This window comes from Lactuca saligna, chromosome 2 (genome assembly GCF_052625555.1).
Source record: "Lactuca saligna cultivar CGN05327 chromosome 2, ASM5262555v1, whole genome shotgun sequence".
In the NCBI taxonomy this organism is placed as follows: domain Eukaryota; kingdom Viridiplantae; phylum Streptophyta; class Magnoliopsida; order Asterales; family Asteraceae; genus Lactuca; species Lactuca saligna.
Window position 1 is genome coordinate 70061978 of NC_136418.1, and position 10777 is coordinate 70072754.

Consider the following 10777-nt stretch of genomic DNA (forward strand, 5'->3'; position numbering starts at 1 on the left):
AAATGGATTAGAACAACCATTACACCAACTAAAATAAGTTTTATAACACCAAAACAGTTTAGTGAAATGTTTCTAGTCCATTTCCAGCAGCAAAAGTCGAGGATCTGCATTCTTTCGATCCTACTCGTCGAGTGCATGAACTTACTCGCCGAGTAGGTTGAAGTTTGCCTTGGACTCGTCGAGTCCCCCCAATGGACTCGGCGAGTCCACCATGCTGACAGCAACGATTTCAACTTTTTTCACTATTTTGCATCAAGTATCAAACAAGCAAGCCTAGGCTCTAATACCACTGTTGGGTTTTGAGCAATCTAACACTTCCTAAGTGTGCATGCAACCCTAATAAACCTTGGATCTATGTTTGTCTAAATACATGCAAAATAATAATTTTCCAAGGTTTATAACCTATCTAACATGGCATGGGGAACATTTCAACATAAAAGAGTTAGAAGAGATTACATACCTTTTGGTGAGTTTGGTTCTAAGGAGTTTGAGGGCCAAGCACCAATTGTGTGAATGCCTCAAATGGAATCACAAACACCACAAACTCTTGGAAAACTTTGAGAGAGTATACACCTTGTATAAAATCGGCCACACACATGCACACACACACACTAGTTCACTAGTTTTCTCTTAGGCTCCATTTCATGCTCCATAAGCATGCTTATATAGTGTGCATGGTTAGGGTGAAACCCTAATAACCCATGTCTTTTCCTTTTCCAAGGATCCATGGGTTAAAAGCTCCATGGGTCATCCATGGACTTCCACATAAGCCTAGCCCATTAACAAATGAGTATTAGCCCACACTATATAAAACAAATAGCCCATAATTTAATTAGTATTCCTTTTAATCTCTAAATTAATTCATAATTAATTTAAGACTAAAACTAATTAAATAACGTAACTTCATATTAATATATTATAACTCATAATATATTAATAAACATATGTGTATAACTCTCATAAAATTATCCATAATAGTTTGGATGAGATGCAACCCAAATGGATCATGCCGGTCGGGTCAAGTATATACCAAATAAGTTATGGACTTAGACACCTTATCCAACAGTAATCCCCGACTATCCTGCGCGAACCTGGTGTTTTCACCCTTGATCCTCTCCAGCTTCAAATTTTCCGGTCACATGCCCTTTATTTGGGCATCTCTGATCAAACCCACAAGCGGGGAATCCACCACTATCCTCATACACACCGCAGGGGTGGAAGATCTAGCCGACTTGCAGCTCAAAGCATCCGCAACCACATTCGCTTTACCAGGGTGATAAAGGATCTCACAATCGTAGTCCTTGACTGCATCCAGCCACCTGCGCTGCCTCATGTTTAGGTTTGGCTGATCCATGACATGTCTCAAGCTCTTGTGATCCGTATAAATGGTGCAGCGGACCCCATAAAGATAATGTCTCCATATCTTGAGAGCGAACACCACCGCCTCTAGCTCCAGGTCATGTGTAGGGTATCGTGCCTCATACGGCTTCAGCTACCGCAATGCGTAAGCTATCACTCGTCCTCTTTGCATGAGGACTGCCCCTAACCCTGTGATGGATGCATCACAAAACACCACAAAATCCTCAACTCCCTCCGGGAGTGTCAAAACTAGTGCCTCACACAAACGCTGACGGAGGGTCTCAAACGCCCTCTGCTGCTCGGGACCCCATCGGAATTCCACTCCTTTCCTCGTCAGACGCGTGAGGGGTACTGCAATCTTGGAGAAATCCCGTATGAATCTCCGGTAGTATCTTGCCAATCCTAGAAAGCTCCTAATATCTAAGGGAGATTTCGGAACCTCCTACTGCATAACCGCCTTGATTTTGGCCGGATCGACCAAAATCCCTTGTTGGTTGACGAGATGTCCAAGGAATTGGACCTCTCGTAGCCAAAACTCACACTTCAAGAACTTTGCGTACATTCGTTCCCGTCTCAGGACTCCTAACAGCTCTCGTAGATGCTCCCCATGCTGCTCTCGGGTCTTGGAATACACCAAGATATCATCTATAAATACTATGATCGAGCGGTCAAGCATCGGTCTGCAGACCCGATTCATCAGGTCCATAACCACTGCTGGCGCGTTGGTGAGCCCAAACGGCTTCACCACGAACTCGTAATATCCATAACGAGTTTGGAACGCGGTCTTCTCCATGTCCTCCTCTCTGACCCTGACCTGATGGTACTCGGACCTCAAATCTATCATGGAAAACCAAGATGGGCCCTGTAACTGATCGAATAGGTCGTCTATCCTCGGGAGTGGATAACGGTTCTTCACCGTTAGCTTGTTCAACTCCCGGTAATCAATGCACATTCTGCGAACCGTCCTTCTTCCGGACGAAAAGAATCGGCACTCCCCATGGAGAATTGCTAGGTTGAATGAACTGCTTGCCCATCAGTTCCTATAGCTGCGACGACAACTCCTGCATCTCAGGCGGTGCCAATCAATACGGCGCCTTAGCGATAAGGGCCGCATCTGGCATTAGGTCGATCCTGAACTCGACCTGCCTCTCCGGAGGTATCCTTGGCAACTCCTCCGGAAACACATCTGAAAACTCCTTGACCATTGGTACATCAGAGACCGAAATCTGGTCTTTGACTCGTGTATCTACCATGTACGCTAGATAACTCATACACCCATGCTGAATGTACTATCGAGCCCTGGCAGCTGAACAAAAACCTGAGCCTAATCTGGTGCCCTCACCATATATAACCATTTCTCCCACACTTTGGGTTCGAACTACCACTCGCTGGCCCTTGCAATCAATCATAGCGTCGAACCTACTGAGCCAATCCATGCCCACAATCACACACACACCCCCCATGGGAATCGAAATCAAATCTATCGGAAAGGACACCCCGAAAATCTCCAAGTCACATCCTCGATAAAATGAAGAGGCAGAAACCATGTGCTCGTTGGCGATAAACAATCGCAACGGATACTCTAACTCGCCCACTGGCGCATTGAACTCATTACTAAAGGACTGAGACACGAAGGACCGACTCGCCCCCGAGTCAAATAAGACCAAAGTAGGCAAATAGTTCACCAAAAACGTACCTAATTACAGGTACAACAGATAATCATACAATAGATAAATAAAACGAGATGAGGATAGAAACATACCAGCAACCACATCTGGCGCCGCTCTGGCCTCCTCCGCCGTGAGCTGGAAAACACGACCCTGAGCCTTCGGAGGCTCTGTCCTAACTGGTCTCCCGTCCGTAATCCTCAGAGTAGCCGGCGCTGCAGCCTGCATTGGCTTGGCGGCAAGTAACGGGCAGTTGGCCTTCAGATGACCAACCTGATCACAATGGTAACATAGCTTCATACTTGGTATCGGAGCGGCCAGGCGACAATCCTTCACATAGTGCCCCTCCTTGACACACCTGTAGCACCAACTACTGGCTCGACATATTCCAGAATGAACCTTGCCACACTTCCCACACGGGTGGCTCTGCTGACTCCTTGTCCTCAAATCAACAGTCTTCGGCCGCTTCGGAGCCGGCTGCGACTGTGTCGGGGCCGACCGCTGCTCCCTCAGCTGCAACTCATTCTCTAACTCCGCCTGTTAGATGCCATTTTATGCATCTTGTAGGGTAGTTTTTATCATCATTTTAGCATCATATCTTATACATTTGCATGTCAGTTATTTAGATAATATTCAGCTTATGTGTTTTGTTATAATTTACGTACTGCTCATGTTTTTATGTCGATTTCAGATAGTTCGAGTGGAGTAGTGCTTTGGGAGCAGTTGGATGCGCGTTTGGAGCTTAAATTAGAGCTTGGAACTTATGGAGGATTACGAGGAATGCTTGGAAGATGCTTTGATCAAGAAACATTCGATTGAATTGGTCACACGAAGATAGAATCTACAATCTAAAGTTAAAGGATGCTGCTGGCAGCTTTGACCCCCTGTCAGTATTTTTACCATATCTTGAGAACCGTAACTCCGATTAAAGCGATTCAAAATGATCCGGAAAGTAGACGAAATTTCGGACGTCATAGTGATAACCTGTGATTGAAGGTTGTCTCTTTGAGATCGCAGGTTTGGTCGCAGGTTGCTTTCGAGGTTATTTCGTGCCACAAAAATTCATCCGGAAGTGAAAAATGAAAACCTGCGATCGCAGGTTGCCTAAAAAGTGCTAAAATGGCATCCTGCTTCATTAAAAAGGCACCGGACATGAATAAATGAAAACCTGCGATCGCAGGTTGTCTCCTTGCGATCGTAAGTGCCTTGTTTTCGCTGATGGACGTATACATAGACCCTTATAACCTTCCAGTAAAATAATTTGGCAATTCCAGAGGTTCTAGAGGAGAAAAAGACGATTTTGGAGGCGTTTCTTCTCCGATTTCATGATTTTCTGAAGATCTGAAGACTGTGGATTATCTCCTACATTTAGTTTAGTAAGATTTAGTAGTTTAATGTTTCTTTTTATTGTTTTAGATTAGATTTTAGCCATGTGTGGCTAAACCCTAGTTTTCAGTTCTGCATAAGACAAGTACTTTTCATGTGATTGATCATTAGATCTTGTTTTTGATTTGTGTTTCTATCTAGATTCTTCAGTTTTGAGCTTAATGAATGTTTGATTTTAAATTCTTGTTAGTCTGATCACCTAGCTAGGGTTTTATCATTCTATTTAATCAATTAATAGAATCCGTAATTGTTCTAAAAAAATTGGTAAAAGTAACAAGTATCAGATTGGTTCCGTTTTGGGATTTAACTCTGGTATAAACTGTAAAAAATATCTTTACGCTTCTGAGCTTGTGAGAAGTATTGGATATTGCTGGGAATTTTACAAAGAACTTAATGCAACTTTTCTAATCTTAATTAACAGCTTGTTTGATTAGACAGTAAAAAGTTAGGGTTAATTGAAGAGCTTGTTTTGATTAACTAATTTAGGTAAAAGAGAATTTACTAGAGCTTGTTAGTTTTTCTCAGTACCAGCTTAGATAGAATGCATCTCAAATAACCGGATCTGGGTTGATTGCATGATTAGGAAAGTCGCAGCAGAGCTGAAATCATTTTTATTATTGATTTTCATTTAGTTTAATATCATTGCATATTAGTTTTTAGTTTACAATTAAAAACCCCCCTTTTATATTTTGTTTCTTGACTAGATGTGCCTGATGCAAAAAGGCATTGACCATTAGGCTGTGTCCCTGAGGATTCAACCCTACTTCCCTTTGCTATATTTTAGTGCAACCAGCAGTGATAATTTTATTTGTTTAATACGTGCGCGACATTGTGTTACCAAATTGGCGCCGTTGCCGGGGACACAGTGCTTTCTAATAGTTTTATGCCAAGAATTTTTCGTTCAGGTACACCTTTAGTTTTTTATCTAAAAATCGAGCAAACTGCAAGAAGATTGAAGAAAGAAGCAATAAGAAAGAAACGATCAGGTGGTCTCTTTGGTTCGTCATCATCCTTACCCCCAGAAACCTCCACACCACAAGGCACTCCCTTGTGGAATGAACCAGATCCGTTTTTCCCAAAAGTACCTCCATCTTCCCCTCAAAACAGTCGATATAAAACTTACTCCCCACCCCCTTCCGTTAAAACTGAAACCACAGATTCTTCAGAAACCGAATCTGAAGACTTAGTTATGAGTGGAGACGAAGCAGAAAAGACCCTTAGACAGTGGGCCACTCAAGAGGTCAACCAACAACCCCTTTGTATCACTTTTCCGAAAGACCAAAACTTTGAGCTTAAATTTGGGCCGATTCATCTTCTTCCCAGTTTCAGAGGATTGGAAAATGAAGATCCACATAAATTCCTTAAGGAATTTCATGTGGTATGTTCTGGAATGAAGCCACATGCTGTCACAGAAGACCATATCAAGCTAAGGGCATTCCCGTTTTTACTTCAAGATTCTGCAAGGGAATGGTTATATGAACTCCCATCTAGTTCCATCACCACTTGGAACGAGCTTGCATAATTATTTTTAGAGAAATACTTTCCAAAAACGCGAGTTGCTAGTCTCAGAAGAGAAATCCTTGGGATCAAACAAGGAAGACGAGAAGCTCTACATACCTACTGGGAGAGGCTCAAAAAGTTGTTGGTCCGTTGCCCCCAACATGGAATTAGTGATTACCAGCTCTACAATTGTTTCTGTGAAGGTCTAACACCCATGGAAAGACGACTTATAAATGCTTCCAGTGGCGGTTCTTTGGGTGATGTGACACCAACTGAAATCAGAGAGCTAATCGAAAAGCTGGCAATCGAGTCTAAACATTCTGGAAATGAAGATTAATGGTATCCAGATCAGCCAAGAGGGGTCAAGGAAGTCAGCAATGTTCATCTGGAAGCTCAGATATCTGAGCTCACAAAAGCAGTGTTGTTGACTAAAGAAAAAGCTGTTGCGAAGAAACCATGTGGTATATGCTTGAAGACGGAACATCCAACTGATATGTGTCCAATTTTGCAAGAAGATGTTTCTCCAGTCAAAGCTGTTGGAGGATACCAACAACAGAAGACTTATAATCAACCTCCAAATTTTTATCAGAACAATTATCAGCAAAGACAGCAATTTCAGCCACCATCGGGTTTTCAGCAAACGAACTTTCAGCAGAATTCTCATTACCAGCCCAGTTTTTAGAATCATCAACAACATTTTCAGAATTATAATTTTTAGAATCAGAATACAAATCAGCAACCCAGTGGTTCCAGCATGGCCTTAGAAGATATAGTGAAGAGTCTTGCCACGAGCACCCAAGTATTCCAGATAGAAACTAGAGCTAGTATCAAGAATCTGGAGCAACAGGTGTCTTAACTTGCCACTTCTGTGGGTCGTCTGGAGTCTCAAGGGAAGTTACCAGGGCATACTTAAAACAATCCAAAGCATAATGTGAGTGTTATTTTCTTAAGAAGCGGGAAGACATATGAAGGCCCAAGCTCATCTGAACTAGAAAACAAAGATGAAGCTGAAGAGTTTGAAGAGGTGTTGGTTGAAGAAGAATCTGAAAAATCAGAAGAAAAAGAAACTCCAACACTACCCAAGCCAAATCTGAAGGAGTACAAGTCATTACCTCCATTCCCATCAAGACTGAAGAGTACGAAGCGCAAAAGAGATGATGAAGATATTATGGAAATTCTTCGCAAGGTTGAGGTAAATATCCTAATTTTAGATATTATCCAACATGTCCCTCACTATGCTAAACTTATGAAAAATTTGTGAAAATCAAAGGAAAAAAATGAAATTTAATGAGATTGTAAAAGCTGGTGAAAATATCTCTTCTATTTTACAAAAAGGTTTGCCTCCAAAGTGCAAAGATCTGGGGATTTTCTTAGTTCCTTGTAAATTGGGGAAACTTAATTTTCCAAAAGCCATGCTCGACTTAGGAGCTTCAGCTAATGTCCTTCCCTATTCTATTTTTGAAAAATTAAAATTGGGATCTTTACAAAAGACCGGGACAATTATACAATTGGCAGACTACTCAACAGTAGACCCAAAAGGTGTGTTGGAGGATGTTCTTGTTCAAGTGGATAATTTGATTTTTCCCGTTGATTTTTATATTTTGGACATGGGAAACTTGGACACTTCAGATTCAAACTCTATTATTTTGGGAAGACCTTTTATGAAAACCGCAAAAACAAAAATTGATGTTTTTGTTGGTACACTTTCAATGGAGTTTGATTAGGAAGTTGTGAACTTTAAAATTAATAATGATGATTTTCCTTTTGAAAATATTTCTATCAATTATATGGGTACCAGCAGTCCTTTGTCTGAGGGCTGCTGTGATTTTTCTAATGGTTTTGTGCAAGATTTACTTTTAGACAGGAAACTAGATAATTATACATTAAAGGAGCTGAACATAGATAAGCTTAAGGAGATGAAAGATAACGTGAATTCTGCTGGAGGAACTGGTACAAAGCTGATGGAAAAAGCTAAGCTTGGGGAAGATGAGAAAGAGGTGAATTCTGACATGAAGCTAAAGAAGAAAAAGAAGAAGTTGGGTGCTGGCAAGAAGAATGGAAAAAGAAAATGGCTCAAAAATCTAAAATTTGAGTCATTTGATAAAAATCTAGAGTCTTTCCAGTTTGCTGAACAAGTTCCAGATCCACCAATATTGCCATATTTGAAGGGATCTGGAGTGATAAGGAAAAGAGTTGAGCTTCAGAGAAGTCCCAACCACACCAATTAATAATTTGGTTGGGCAAAGTCGAGCTAACGACTTTAAAAAGGGCGGCTTTCCAGGAGGCAACCCGATGAGTAGTTTTTAGTTTTTATGCTTTCAATAAAGAGATGGTCGCAGTCCCAAGCAAGCTTGGGGAAATCAGAGGATCTTTAGAGTTGCTGAAATTCAGATATTTCGCCACATCTTCGTCAAAATCAGATTACCAACTTATCAAGTACATTCATTCCTAGCTGCACCTTTTTGCCCTTATATTCTTTATTGAGCTGTTCATTCCTCTCTAAGCATTGAGGACAATGCATCATTTTAAGCTTGGGGAGGGGGTTAGTGTAAAATTTGCATTTTTGTTTAAAATTTTAATTTTTTAGTTTTTTTTAGTTAAATTTTTCAAAATTTTCTTTTTACATTTTATTTTCTGCATTGCACTTGCATATTAAAATTCAAAAAATCCAAAAAATATTTTTGTTTTTCTACCTTCATAAATAAGAGAAAAAAAACCCACAAAGATTTTATTTCTAGTTATTTTTATTTTTATTTTCTGCATATTAAAAAAATTCTTTAAATACCTAAAATTAAAATATTTTACATGAGATGAGGATATTAATTTTTACATTCGATAGCTCTGTTAAGATGAAGTGTCATAGTTACCGAAAATGACGGTCTCATTACAATCAATTTTAAGAATTATATTTTCAAGTGCTTTAAATATTTTCAAAATTAACCAACATAAGAGTCAGATAATTTTTATAATGGAAGTGTGGGATGGAAAAAAGAACAGTGTTTTGAAAATAATTTCCTTGAATGCCTTAAAAAGAACCTAGATTGGATAGCCCTTATCATTCCTTGAAGTGCTGAACCCTATAGTTTCTGCGCATTTTGAGGTTGGGAGGGAACTCTCGTTATACCCACAAAATAGTTATCATTTTTGAAGTATTGAAGATATGGAGGGCCTCAAAGTAAAATTCGTGCCCAGTCAATATATATATATATATATATATATATATATATATATATATATATATATATATATATATATATATATATGTTAGAAATGGTATATCAAGCAACTTGAAGAAATCTGCAATTCAGAGTCAAATCCAAGTCAAGTTCAAGTCGAAATCAATAAGCAAACAAGTTAAATCTGAAGAGTTGATCAAGACAAAGAAGATGTGTGGTACAATGAGATTAATCCCTCATTAGTGGATTCATAGGGGTAATCTTGGATTTTATGTTCATAATGAAGCTTACCGCGTTTACTGGACGAGTTCGGAAAAAAATGAGGGGTTGGTCAAGCTAAGTTTTTATAAACGAATTTTCGTGAAATTATTAAAAAAAATACACTGTTTTCACAAATTTAATTCGGCGTAAAAATTATTTACTCAAGCTTGGTTTGACTAATTAAATATACTTATGAATCGTTAATATAAAGTATTGAGACTGTTGTTTAGGTAGTAATTTCATTGGAGCTTCCTCATTGTGAAATCTGATCATGTGAACAAAAAAAAGAGTGAAGTGTTTTGATAAAGTTTAAAGTTTTAGTTTCCTTAATCTTGTTTTATTTTATTCAAAGTTCTTTTTATAACATCTACATCTTTCCATTTGTTTATAATGTTTTATCTTCTGCTTACTTGAGGGCAAGTAAGGTTTAAGCTTGGAGAGATTTGTTAGATGCTATTTTATGCATCTTATAGGGTAGTTTTTATCATCATTTTAGCATCATATTTTGTACATTTTCATGTCATTTATTTAGATAATGTTCAGCTCGTGTCTTTTGTTAGAATTCCCATACTGCTCATGTTTTTATGTCGATTTTAGATAGTTCGAGTGGAGCAGTGCTTTGGGAGCAGTTGGATGCGCGTTTGGAGCTTGGAACTTATGGAGGATTATGAGGAATGTTTGGAAGGTGCTTTGGTCAAGAAACATTCGATTGAATTGGTCACACGAAGATAGAATCTACAATCTAAAGTTAAAGGATGTTGCTGGCAGCTTTGACCCCCTGTCAATATTTTGACCATATATTGAGAACCGTAACTCCGATTGACGCAATTCAAAATTATCCGGAAAGTAGACGAAATTTCGGACGTCATAGGTACAACCTGCGATCGTAGGTTGTCTCCTTAAGATCGCAGGTGAGCCTTTGCGATCGCAGGTTTGGTCGCAGGTTGCTTTTGAGGTTCTTTCGTGCCACAAAAATTCATCCGGAAGTGAAAAATGAAAACCTGCGATTGCAGGTTGTGTACATGCGATCACAGGTTGGCTAAAAAGTGCTAAAATGGCATCCTACTTCATTAAAAAGGCACCAGACGCAATTAAATGAAAACCTGCGATCGCAGGTTGTCTCCTTGCGATCGCAGGTTGTCACCTCGATGTCGTGTAGTGTCTGAATTGTTCTCATCATGTAAATCGAATCTCCTCGACTCCTCAATCTTTACACGACAACCCTTCTAAGTTATCAATTCGAATACGCAACCCTAACCAGGGTCAACTTAATTCAGTCAAAGTCAACATCTAGTTAACCTGACTCACCGAGTTGGTCTAACAACTCGTCAATTCCACACTCCTCTAACCCAAACCAAATCCCGACTCTACTCGTCGAGTCTAGCAAGAACTCGACGGGTTCTCCTTCAATCATACCATCGGGACCAT